The sequence below is a fragment of the Nymphaea colorata genome, chromosome 13 (assembly GCF_008831285.2).
Source record: "Nymphaea colorata isolate Beijing-Zhang1983 chromosome 13, ASM883128v2, whole genome shotgun sequence".
NCBI classification, from domain to species: domain Eukaryota; kingdom Viridiplantae; phylum Streptophyta; class Magnoliopsida; order Nymphaeales; family Nymphaeaceae; genus Nymphaea; species Nymphaea colorata.
Genome location: NC_045150.1, coordinates 4,455,704 through 4,468,836, shown reverse-complemented (window position 1 = coordinate 4,468,836; position 13,133 = coordinate 4,455,704). Strand labels below are relative to the sequence as shown.

Below are 13,133 nucleotides of genomic sequence, written 5' to 3'. Positions count from 1 at the left end.
TGTGTGCATTTGTATGTATATATATGCATTTGGCATTTCCAATCAACCTGAAGCTGTTGTCGATAAGCTGAGCCTTATTGATGAACTCAAGTATTGAAAAATCAGTAATTCACAAAAGAGGAAAAATTGTCAAATTCTAATCTATAGATCAATTTTGGAAATGAGTTCATTAACCATCTTGAGATTGTTAGCTTGTAAAGTATAACAAAACCCGCTTTAGAACAGATCACATTATTTGCATTATATTTGGAGATACCTCTATAGATATGTTGTCTAGTATGTGTCACTTAGCTTTTTCAGCACTTTGAAGTTGTTTTTTATGGACCAAGGTGCCAAATAGGTAAACTCGAAGTGCCCAATCTATAGTATTTGAAAACCAAATGTTGAAAACCAGCAAGTGTTTGTTGGGTTTTATCTCTATCAAAAAGAGCTTTTCCACGCCAAGGCAATCTGATCGGCAACTCCATGATGGTTAAGGAAGCTTTTTTCAAATTCTGGAGTTCTCTCTTCAGTTACATCATTCAAGACATGGACATTTTGAATAAATAGGATTGTCTATAACTCTTTAGCTGTGGTCTGGCACTATAATAACTTAACCAATAACTACTTCATCCTGCTTCATTCATAATACATTATTTTGGATAGACATGCGTACTTTACTACACCATTGTCAACTCTATTTTCCTATATGATGAATTCAGTTGGCGTTTTAATTGACATGACCAGGTAGCCGACAAATCATAAGTTTTGTAAAGGCAATAAATTGTTTTTGCATGATAGTTAAATTGGTATTCTTTTATACAATAATTGATAGAGAAAATAGGAGGGGAACATGGAGGATAACCATTGAGATCTATGTCAAAGAAATGATGAATGAATGAGGGCAAATTGAGGGAACACAAATCATGGGTAATGCAACGACATGACAAAAGATAAGTACAGACGTGATATATGCATATATCTAGTTCAGATTTAATGTGTGATATATCTTTGGTTCTAATATGATGTGATATGTATGTCTACTCCAGATCTGTGCAAAAGGAAAAATGCCCATAAATGATCCAAGGTTACAAGATGATGTGATATATATGTCTACTTCAAATATGTGACAATTAAGAAATTGCAAACTTGAACTCCAGGTTTGCTCAACTACAACATGAGGAAGAAGAGAAGACAAGAGAGAAAGGGGATTTCTTCAGCAGTATAATAGCAGGCTTAAGGGTTATAGGCATTCTAATCATATTAATCATAAAGATGTGAATTTCAAGGACTTAAGAACTTAAGAGTAAATAATAAAATAACAAGCTTGTCAATTTAGATCAGATCAAAATCCAAAACAAGAAGACACATATATACATGTGCCATTTCCTATACAATTCGGAAGCCTCAAAGATGACAGGAGTAATGCCCTAATTTTTCATTAGAAGATAACATTTTACATGACAAATACATATAGCATTAATTACAAAAATTAGAAATATGCCACTGCCTTCTAAGACTGCATGCCTGAATATACAACTAGATCGGCTATATTAGGGACCCAAGTCTATAAGTCATATTATGAGTTTTAAATTTCATCACTGAGGCTCTTGCTTCAGTTGGATTTCAGTTTACTTGACAAACTTTTGGTGATCACACCATAAGTTTGAGGGGGATGTTAGATCATATGTAACAATCCTTGTAAGTACATCTATATGTATTTGTATATTCTATATCTATCACAATATTTGATTGTGTTACGTATATACACACACACACACCACGTAGGCCTTTCACATGTATTTTCTATTTTCTGTTTTTTCTATTTTCTTTTACATTTTGTTTTTTGTTTCAGTTGACTGGTCAATAGACCTAGCCATTGGCCAGAAAAGTAGTCATTGGAGCTTGCTCTGGCTGACAACTTTCTTTTTGTCTCTATGTTTCTTATTATAGATGAGGGACTGAAGCTCTATCTTTGGTGTGGCCTTAGAGCTTGGTTTCTAAGGATTCTGAATTTAGTAATACATTCAGATTTTATTTAATTCGAGAGTTTTTTGTTGTGAGAATTTGGTGGACATTATCATCACCTTTAAGTGACTGCTTTCTTGATTAATCTCTGTTGTTTTAGCAATAATGTACTTGTGTTCACATCTTTTTTGTTACGTTTTTTTTCTTAGAAATGTTGCTTTCATTTCTTTTGTAAAATAGCACAGGGAATCAAACTGTATCAATAACATGACATGTGGATGAATTGGTATATGTAAAAGGGTAAAGCTCAAATTAATCAAATCATGACATCAAGAAAAGTAGGAAGTTATATATCTAATTGCCTTATCTTAGTGGGACCAATTTGGTGCTTGTTGGCTGCTACACACATAACAATTCAGAAACTCTTTCTACATTAAGAAAGAGTCTTTCTAAATGCTTTCCAATTACCTATCAAACTTATCGTACATTAGTTTCTTAGATGAATACATAGCTTACAATTTTTTTGAAATGATAATGCTTTGTTGTTGGGTTGAAGATCGAAATTCAGAAGCATTTAAATTGCATCTTTCAGAATACTAGATTATTTATGGGCTCTAGAAAATGGCATGAAGATGAATGTCATAAAAAAACAATACCTACTAGTTCAATCATATTAACTTGTTCTTTTTATTACTTTTAAAGAATTTTACTATATCTTTTGTTTCAAGTAATATATTGGTCGAGTAATGATGGAAGCCAATTGTGGGATGTTGCTTTTGCTATTCAATTAATACTAGCAACTAAACTTGCTGAGGATAGTCGAACGACTTTTGGGAAAGCACGTGACTTCATAAAAAGTTCACAGGTTTGTTTGTTGAGTTTGCATTCAAGGCTAATGATTAGGCATTTCAAGCTTTGAGGTTCATAGCATTTCAATGGTGAATTTGGTCCTCCTCCTAAAGGTTCCAGACAATTGCTTTGGTGACTTTGGCTCATGGCATCGCCACACATCAAAAGGTGCATGGACTTTATCAACAAACGGACTGTAGATGGCAAGCCTCAGATTGCACTGCCGAAGGACTAAAGGCGTCAAGATTTAGTGCCACCAACTTCAATGTTCAACCTGAGCATATTCAATTGTAATTTTTATTTCATTTTCAAGCTGCTCTTTTACTTGCAAAATTACCATCAAATGTGGTAGGAGAACCTCTGGTAGTAGAGCAATTTTATGATGTTGTGGATTTGATCCTATCTCTACTTGTAAGCTGAATAGTTTACCATAATTAACTTTTCGTTCATTGAAAATTTCAATATTAATTGTTGACAAATTTCATTATCATGTTTCAATTATATAACATGAGAGAAGGATGAATTGCGTAATGCATACAAGGCAATATAGGAAATTATGCAGTAACTCGTAAACCAAGTTTCCAGAAGACTATATGGATTTGACAAATTTTGTTGTCATTTTCGGTTTCCTTATTTATCTTTGTAGGTCAATTTCGTTTCTAGTTGGTATGATATATGATTGTATTCAATGACTGTTCCTTCTATCACATGGGTGTACTAATTGCCAAGTTGTATCGGCGTACTCCAGTCACATCTCATTTCTTGTTTTTCCTTTTCATAATGTGTTCATGGTTATGTGGAGCACTCGTTTCCTATTTTCCTTTTCATAGTGCGTTCATGATTATGCTAATTCCATGTCTATCTTTTTGCAATTTGTAAAATGTTGTACATAATACAAAATAAATAAGAAAATTTTCTAATTCTTTTGGATGAGTATCTTTCAAATATTTGTAACTATCTTCTGAAATAAGAGATAAAAGAGTTGCTTCTGAGACAAACTGATTCATTCGTAATAAGAAAATCTATCCATGTGTCTTGGAAAGGGATATCAACTAAGGCTTTTGATGTCACACATTGTTTCTTCATGAAAGGAAAAGAATCATAATCGAGTTAATCAAGTTTGTTCTGATCCAAATATCCATTTGAAATTTTAAATTCAATATTGTCATAAGACTTTCGTAATTGAGTTAAATTGCATCAGGTCAGCCCCTATTTTGTGTATAGTTGGCAAACCCATCAGTCAGACTCAGATTAGGTAATGACTAGGTCCCGGGTCAATGAGTTGACTTAGGAGCACATTTGGGTCAGGTCATAAGTTTGTATAGTGTATTTTTACTACAAAACAATAAAAAGTTTGAATTTATCTACAAAATACCAACTATCAAGTAAATACAATCAAATTACTATATCTTTAGGGTTTCAACTACAAAATAATAACAGGTAGTATCTTGTGTTAGATTAATTTATTTTCTAATAAACAACTATATATTTCCTAGCCAAATTAGGTAATGGCTAGAATGGGTGCTAAATGAAACAGTTTATAATCAGGTGGTCCAAGCTGATTCAACCTATTCAGTAGAGAATTGACTTTGAAATTTTTGACTTAGAAGAGGTGAATAATTCATTTTAAATGCAACTAGGGTCTCTTTGGTCATCTAGATAGATTTGTGTCAGTTTTCCCACAATTCATTTCATGTAAAGAACATGATATTACAAACCAAAAGTTCCTTAATTGGGACAAAAGAGAGCAGTTGTTGGTGGCCTATATCACGTCAACTTTGCCATAATAGATTCTTGTAGCAATTCTAAATGAATGTACAACTGGTGGCCTATACATATGTGTGTACATATAAATGTATACAAATTTGTACATTGTTTAATGCTCAAACATGTAGGCTATGACAAAATATATAAAATAAATCTTTTATTAGAGGGATAAAATGCTTATTAAAAGAATTACCAAAACAAGGAACAATCTCATAATGTATATAGTTCATGGGTTGAGTTAGCTGTTGGGCTTGCTTTCTCCTAGTTGATGGTCGAGAATGACCAGGACATAGTTACATAGAAACAACAAAAGTAAAAAAAGGAAAGTACAAAAATGTAGACGAAAGAAGAAATATATAAACAAAATAAGAAAATACCAAAGTTATGTATTTGCTATGTGTATAGAATTTTATTTACATTACATACATATAGACACACATTTCAAGGACTGTTTTTTTTTTTTTTACTTTCTTCCTTCTCCCACTCTATCACCTAATTCACTTTCTACCTTTTTTTCCTATCTACAACCCTTCTTTCCATGTTAGGATGAATGAATCTTGGGTAGAGAAGGACCGGAATACACTCATATAATTTCTTAGATACAAGTGATTCTTGGTTAGAACTAGCATAGTTCCAGGACATCTTAATTTTTACATTCCTTTCTCCCCAATTTCGTTATCCTACCTCTACTTTATTGGGCTGCTTTCCCTTTCAAAAATAATTATTCTTATCAATGTACTATTATGTGGATTACTTTACCATTTTCTTTGTGTGGTTTCTTACAAAATAAATGTGCTGGCTTTTTTATATGTGAGCCAAAAAGATCATATGCATGGTTGGAGGTACATCTTTAGTTTGTGCACTAATTTTTCTTTTCTTGATGATCAAGTCAATTTTTTTCAAAACCAAAATTCTCGCGTTGTAGCTTCAAGTTCATTTCTTTCATATCACACTAAAGCATCTTTTGAAATACTAAAGTGGGAGGGATGAGGAACAATAGCATAGTCATGGTGCATTATATTGTAGCTCACTAATTGTTTATAGTCTATGACTAAGAACTGTAGCTTCACAGAGAAGGCATAGAGAATGTTACCATGAACCTAATGCCCTTTATGATAGACAATTCACTGTTTAAAATAGATACAAAAATCGAGCAATAAAACTACCGAAAACAAAGAAATGCCTATGAACTGCTTAAGAGGTCACTTGAGTAACACTATCATATGATGACTTCATACATTTGTATATTGTGAAGAAACTTCAGATTTGCATTCTTTCATGATGCTTATGTTTGCACCCTATATCATGAACATTACCAACACAATTTGCTTTGCTCGAGGTTTTATTGAATGAAGAGGAATCCAACTTGGTATTTGCGGCCATTCACAACATAAAGACCTAACTGATAAGTGAAGGTAACTCATGGAATCGACTATAAAAGCAAAGAACCTTATAGGCACTTTTTGGAGCATTCAATTCTTAGAACTTCAATCTACTGAGTGGAAGAAGTTGGAAAAATTGGCTAATGACTGCACTATGTGCATTTACTTGGTGCTAAGCTTTTGCAGAAATGTTGCATACAAAGTATAAACTAATAAATAAAGGTGTCTAAGGTCGAATAACACCATCTCTTCATAAGAGAGACCATTTTTAGCAACTGTTGAGCTTTCCTTGTGTATGTTTTAGTTGTTGACTGATCTTATCCATAGAAACCTGAAAAGAAACTGTGCAAGATACAAAGTATAATGGAAAGGTGCAGTCATTCAGTGTCACAAGAACCTAATTTGATAGTTCAACAACATGACATTATGGTTATCCATGAACTAGGGGAGCGCTGTAGGGATCAACAAGAGGAAACGAGTTGTAGTTAATTAGCTTCAAGATTTCATTGATAGAGCAAATGAAAAAATCCTTCGTTCTTGTGAAAGGACCAATAGATTTTGGTTGATTACATAATGTATTGCTCAATGCCCACCAATACTCATTTATATAGTATCAATGCTGCCATTTAGTGTTAGAGGGTCATATGGTGACTGGCATTATTAAAAAATGATGTTTCCATGTATACCATAAAGCATGATGGAAGGGAATTCATGTATATCAGAGATCCCATATCGTATTGCATAATATGTAACCACTCTACTGTTCCATAAATGAAATAAATATGAATGGTTTAACTATGTGTTCCAAGAAAAGGAAGGTGTTATTTTCTTTCTTGGAGCTATGTGAAATGTGCTACAATTAGTTAACAACTTGACATGTCAGAAATTGTTTATTTTCTTGTTACTAGTTAACCAATATGAATTAGGTCCTCAAAGCTTGTATAATTGTAGATAAGTTCTTACAATTGTTAGTTGTAATAACATGTTGATTCGTCTAGCATGCTTGATAACGTTGGTAGCACACTCTTTGCCCACTTAAATCTAATTGAATCCATTATGTCACTTTCAGATCATCTATCCTTCTAAGTTCTTGCAGACATAAAAATTGATTATCCGTGAGTACTTTCTCATCTCATGTTTGATCCAATAACAAGTTATTGGGCAAAACTTCATTACGCACTAATCTCTTTTTTCTTTGTCCATTTAGATCCATAGAATGCACATCATCAGCTGTTCAAGCTTTAGGAGCTTTTAAAAAAAGTATATCTTGACTATCGAAAGGAAGATATAGAGACTAGTATCTCAAAGTCTCTTAGTTTCATTAAAAAGATGCAATTACCTGACGGATCATGGTGAGCTTGTTTACTCTCTTCCATCATTCTAAGTAACTTGTTTTTTATGATATATAGTATATGCATAGAATGCCATTGTTTTTATTGTGAAAATTCTTTGTTTGATGAAATTTCAAGAGACCATCATAAGTTTTTCAGAATAATCAACACCAAAGTTCTCATTGTCATCATAGATGTTACTAACTTTTTGTACATCCATTATTCATTCTGCCTAATTTAAGTTGATTAGATTAGTATATTTTTCTAGTTTGGAATGGCCAAAGCAACCTCACAATATGGGTTTTTTTTTATTATTTCATGTCATCCTTTTTAATCACATCTAACTTATAGTGAAGGGGAATATTGTTTTAAGAGTACTAGAAAACTTGGTGTAGTTGTCAATTATCATCAAAACCATAAGAGCATATTATAAAAGTATTTTCAAAACTTAGTGGTGCTTTTAAACTGATTCAAAAAGTGATGCATACTTATACATTTTTTTAGAGGAAATAATGGTAAAATTTTATGGTTTCTGACTCAACAAAATATTGGATGTACCTTTGGCAACACCAAAGAATCTGTTTTGCATTATTGGTAAAGTGCAGGTGTTTCACTATTTAGGTTAGTTGTAATAGATGCATAAGTTTAGTAAGAGTTTATTGACAATAAAAGATGAATGAATTTGATCTAGTAATAAGAAAAATCAATGCTTAACATTAAAGATTTCATGATTTTCACATACATGATAAGTCGACTCACATATGAACTAGAGTTATGTTGCAACATACATTAAGGTAGGAGAAAATCAATAAAGAGAACTTTAGGAAAGTAAGAGAGAACAAAATAGAAGAAAATGAAGAGGAATAAAAGAAAATAGGAGTTGGAGAGAATAAGGAAGAGAGAGAGTGTGTGTGTAAGAGAATCATTAAATATATTAGGCTCCTATCCCATTTAAATAATGGTTGGGCTAAATACAAACTATCAGTCAGGCTTACATGCTTGACTGAATTTATGTATGACCAACCATAACTAAAACTATGTTGCCTTCTAACAAGTTACAGATACAATTCTCAGCATTGAATATTTGATTTCAAATTGTTTTCTCAAGATGTAAAATTTAATGGAAAAATGTATGCAAAAATGGATTTTCCAATGTTTTGTTGCCAATATACAAAGAAGCAAGAAAATCATTATGAGAACATAGGAAGAATTAGGGTCAAAATCCAAGCTTGTCTTAAAGAATACAGCAAAACAAGAGACTGCCTATCATTTATAAACACAATACACACACATTTGCGTGTAATACCAAATATATATATATATATATATAATTCAATAATATATATATATATATATATATATATTATTGAATGTTATTTCCACTAATACTATTCAACCAAGTGATGAAATGACCAAGATAATTTGTTGGATGAGGTCCACATAATTTAAACAAATAAGAACATTTGAAGTACATCATTGAAAGTGTAAAAAAAAGATCATGAACATAAAAGCTAATCACTGACAATGGGTGGGAAGTTGATGCATTCTGAGTTTTGTAAAACAATGTGTGGGAAGTTGATCTGTCTTGATTTTATTTACAAAATTTGTGGTTCCAGACATGTTCTGCTACAAGAAAACTTGGCTGATTCTAAATCTGTATACATCAATAGAACTCTATCGTAGCTAGGCAAAAAATGGTGGGTCCCACCTATTTTCCTATTTATATGAAACAAGATAAAACTTTTTCTAGGCCCAAATCTTTGTCCTTTGGCATCTATTTCATCTATGCTGACAAGTTTTCCCTCTGAAGGAGTGATTTTCTACCTTATCTGTTCTTACTCTCTCATAACAGTTTCTAGCTTTCTTTCTTTCCCTATCATGAATGTGCCAATTACTGAATCTGCCCTAATCTAATGCTGATACATAGTGGGCCATATTTTTTATTGTGAGGGTTTTTGAGGGTTGAAGAATGCTCTCATTTTTTTCTTGACAGAACTTTCTTATGTTTCATGTTTGTGAATGCCCCAGCCCTATTGTTATCTCTAGAATCATAGATTAAGTTTAATTTTGACTTGATTAATTTTTAATAAAAGGACAATTTTTCCTAGAACAAATATGGAAAAAAGATTTTGCCTTGGTCTTTTTCCTATTAGTAAAACATTTAAAACTTTTTCTAAACAAAAGATTTACAATTACATCAATTGAAATCGTCATCTTTTTAACTGAGGGCACATGAAGACACGCGAAAACTTGGGAAATAGCACTCTATCTGTCTCTCTCCCCCACCCTCTCTATGTATATGTGCATATATGTATATATATGTGTGTGTGTGTGTGTGTGTGTGTGTGTGTGTATAAGTATGTGTATATGTATATTGTGTATGTCTATATACATTTATATGTATACACTCCTTAGGCAACCATTGGCTGGTTAACTTAAGTGTTTTTCTAAAACTTTTACTGCATAGTTACGTAAAAAAATATTTGAAAATGCAGGAAAAAGAAGAAAGGTAGGACATCTATATCGAACTTTATGAGCCAAAAAGCTAAAACCATTGATAAGAAAACCATAATAAAATTAAACTTTGCACATTGCATGTTCATAGTTCTTTTGAATTTTTATAATTTTGGATATTTTATATCTGTCCATATGTTTGAATTAAAAATGGTCAAAAAAGGCTGCACAGCCATTTTGGACAATCAAATCTAAGGAAGATGTATTAATTTTGCTTCAAATTTCCACCTAACAAGACTTCAAAAAAGAAAAGTCATGTCTGCTTTCCAAATTCTGGCAAATCACTTAAATTATTTATCACATTTATCCTGAGAAATGACCTATACAAGAAAAATATAGTAGAAAGCTATAGGACAACATTAGTGCATCGCCATTAATATTTTTCCTCCTTTCCATCAATGAGTGGTCTAGTTTTCTCCTTTTTTTTATTTTCTTTTAATTATAGAATAGCCTAATCCATATGAGCAGACTATCTGATGACTCCTGAGTGACTAAGATGCCTCCTTAATTTGGATGATGTATTTCAATTGCTGGGGTCACCTGTTCCTGATTGTTCTTTCTCCTCCCACAATGCCCTTTAAAATGTGAAACTAAGCAATGGGAATATATATTCTGATATAGGTATGGTAATTGGGGTATATGTTTCAACTATGGCACATGGTTTGGGGTTGAGGGGCTGGTGGCTGGTGGCATGACCTATCAGAGTTGCTCTACAATCTATAAAGCATGTGAATTTTTGCTATCAAAGCAACTAGAATGTGGAGGTTGGGATGAAAGCTGTCTTTCATGTTAAAATATGGTAAGATTATTCCTTAATACCTACTGCACTGAATCCAAATCTCAAGTCTATTGCAGAAATATGAGTTGTCTTGTCTTCAATATGTCTAATATGGGAAATACATGGCAGATACGATGTATCTTATGAATCTTGTAACCTGTCATGGCACATTAATGTAGGAATAATCATTCTCCTTAGAAATTAAACCAATAAGGACTAAGCACCTTTATATGTTTCTCGCATTTCGACAAGCATAAGGATTTTGATCTACTGGGTCTTCATAGCATTATGCCTCAATTGAAATTAAAAGCCAAAGTAGAGAAAATTGTTCTGAAATTCTCATAATTTTAGAATTCTATTATTTGTAACTGAACAAGGAAGGGTACTTAATTGCTCTTGCTTTAAGTTTAGTGGCCCTTGACAAAAAAATTTCTATTTGTTCTCAACTTATCATCATAATTTAGAATTTTGTTATTTATGACTGAACAAAGGAGGGGTGCTTCCTCCTGTATTAATTAAGTGGCTAATGACAAATTTTTCTATTATTGATGCATGTTAAACAAGGAATAGACAAATCCGAAAGGGAAGCACTCACATTTTGTCAATACATCTTGGGCAATGCTTGCACTGCTTAGTGTTGGATAGGTATGACTTATTTTTCAGACCAACTTTTTGTTTTCTGATGGCTGTTTGTTTTAGAAGTTTGTCAATGATACATTTACAGATAATTGAATGACAACCTTATTCTCTTGATCTACAGTTTGCATGTTGCTGAATAGTTGGTTCCTTTTCTTGTTGGGCAGTTAATCATTTTGTAGTTTGTTTTCTGCTTTTTGTTTTCTGATGGCTGTTTGTTTTAGAAGTTTGTCAATGATACATTTACAGATAATTGAATGACAACCTTATTCTCTTGATCTACAGTTTGCATGTTGCTGAATAGTTGGTTCCTTTTCTTGTTGGGCAGTTAATCATTTTGTAGTTTTACCTAACATATTTTTGTGCATCAGATTTCTTATTTTAAAGGCCACTTTTAAGTTCACCTATTCTAGAGGGAAGTCATCCTTTCTGTTTTCATGCATAGGGCTTGTATAATAACTGCTGCAAGAAAAGATGAACCATCAAAGTGAATCCATCTTAGCATAAACCTTGGAGCTATCTTCGGCTTAGTGATTATTTATGTTCATTTTTTATAGATGAACTTATATGTATTGCTCACTTTAGAAGCATAGGTGAAGGTTCAAGGTATTGGAAGGTTAAGATCTGACTTTTTCTTCTGAAACATTTTGGATCTAACTGAAGTAAATGTCTAAGGCCTTATATGAAGACTGGCTATACATACTGTTTGTACCTAGGTATGACACAAGTCTTTTTTTTTAAAAGAACTTCCTTTTTATTTATAATATATGTCACCACTCGCTCATAGTATCCATACCGACCCTATAGAGTACCGGTCCGCTTCTCGGTATGGTCAAAATTGTACTGGGTATGGTCAATTCAGAGAACTGTATCCATCCATTTTAAGGCTCAGTTAATGTTTACCAAGTCATTTTTGTTTGAACTTTAGGATTTTTTTACTATTACCATGCATATACCACGGCTATGCACACTATTTAATACTATAATAATGAAGGTTAACTGTACATTTATGTTGTAATAATGAAGATGCTGTAATAATAAAGCTTAACTATATATTTGATGTTGTAATAATGAAGACTAAACAAAACGAGGCATAATAAATAGGGAGGGGGGAAAGAGAGAGAGAGGGAACCCAATTACCAAACCATAAGCTGCAGTAATATAAAGATTGTATTAATGAGGGGAATCAATGAGAAATTTTTGTATCTTGATTTCAAAAAAACTTCAGTATAACTTATGAATAAAATTTCCAGCATAAAGGCAAATTTCTCATAAGTGAAAAACAACTAAACAAGTAAAATTCAAGATACCAGAAAAAAAGCACTAATAACATGCAGTAGTAATACACACACACACACACATGTACCCTATACCGAGTGACTACCGTTTGATCAATCAATACAGACTGGTGAGATGACACCTTGTTACTTAAATTATGCTCGTAGATAACGTGTAAATAGCCGGCTAGTTAAAATTTTTTGTTGCTTGTGTGTATCACAAAAAAGTCACTTTTTGGTTACCCTTCGTTTTCTTGACCTTGAGTTGCATCTTAAGTTCCAGAGTTACCTTCTCTGTTGCGAGAAGTTTTACAATCCTTATGTAGCCAACAGTGGTATTGGATTGTTGGGGCTTGGCTTCTTAGTTAAAGTTGAACCTTTAATTTTTTTCCAGTAAATAAGATCAGACTATTTCCCGTTATTTTATGGAAAACTAGATAATGTAAGAAATTTTGTTGAGCTATTCTTTATAGCAGAGCTGCTGGCTTTTTTTTTCTTTTTTCTGGTAAGTTGCTATGGAAAGTTGATAATGAGTTCCAATCCTCTTAAGAGCATTAGGCATTCTTTTTGCAGTTTTACTGATTAGAGAAACAACATTGAGTACAGTGTACCAAACCAACATGGTCAAGTTTCCTTAGTTGTCATGTGTGCG

The 13,133-nt window shown here is 32.6% G+C and overlaps 1 pseudogene; it reads left to right on the top strand.

The window, feature by feature from the left end:
* Positions 1–2,481: 2,481 nt before the first annotated feature.
* On the top strand, positions 2,482–10,583 carry LOC116267026 (cycloartenol Synthase-like; annotated as a pseudogene).
* The last annotated feature ends 2,550 nt before the right edge of the window (positions 10,584–13,133 follow it).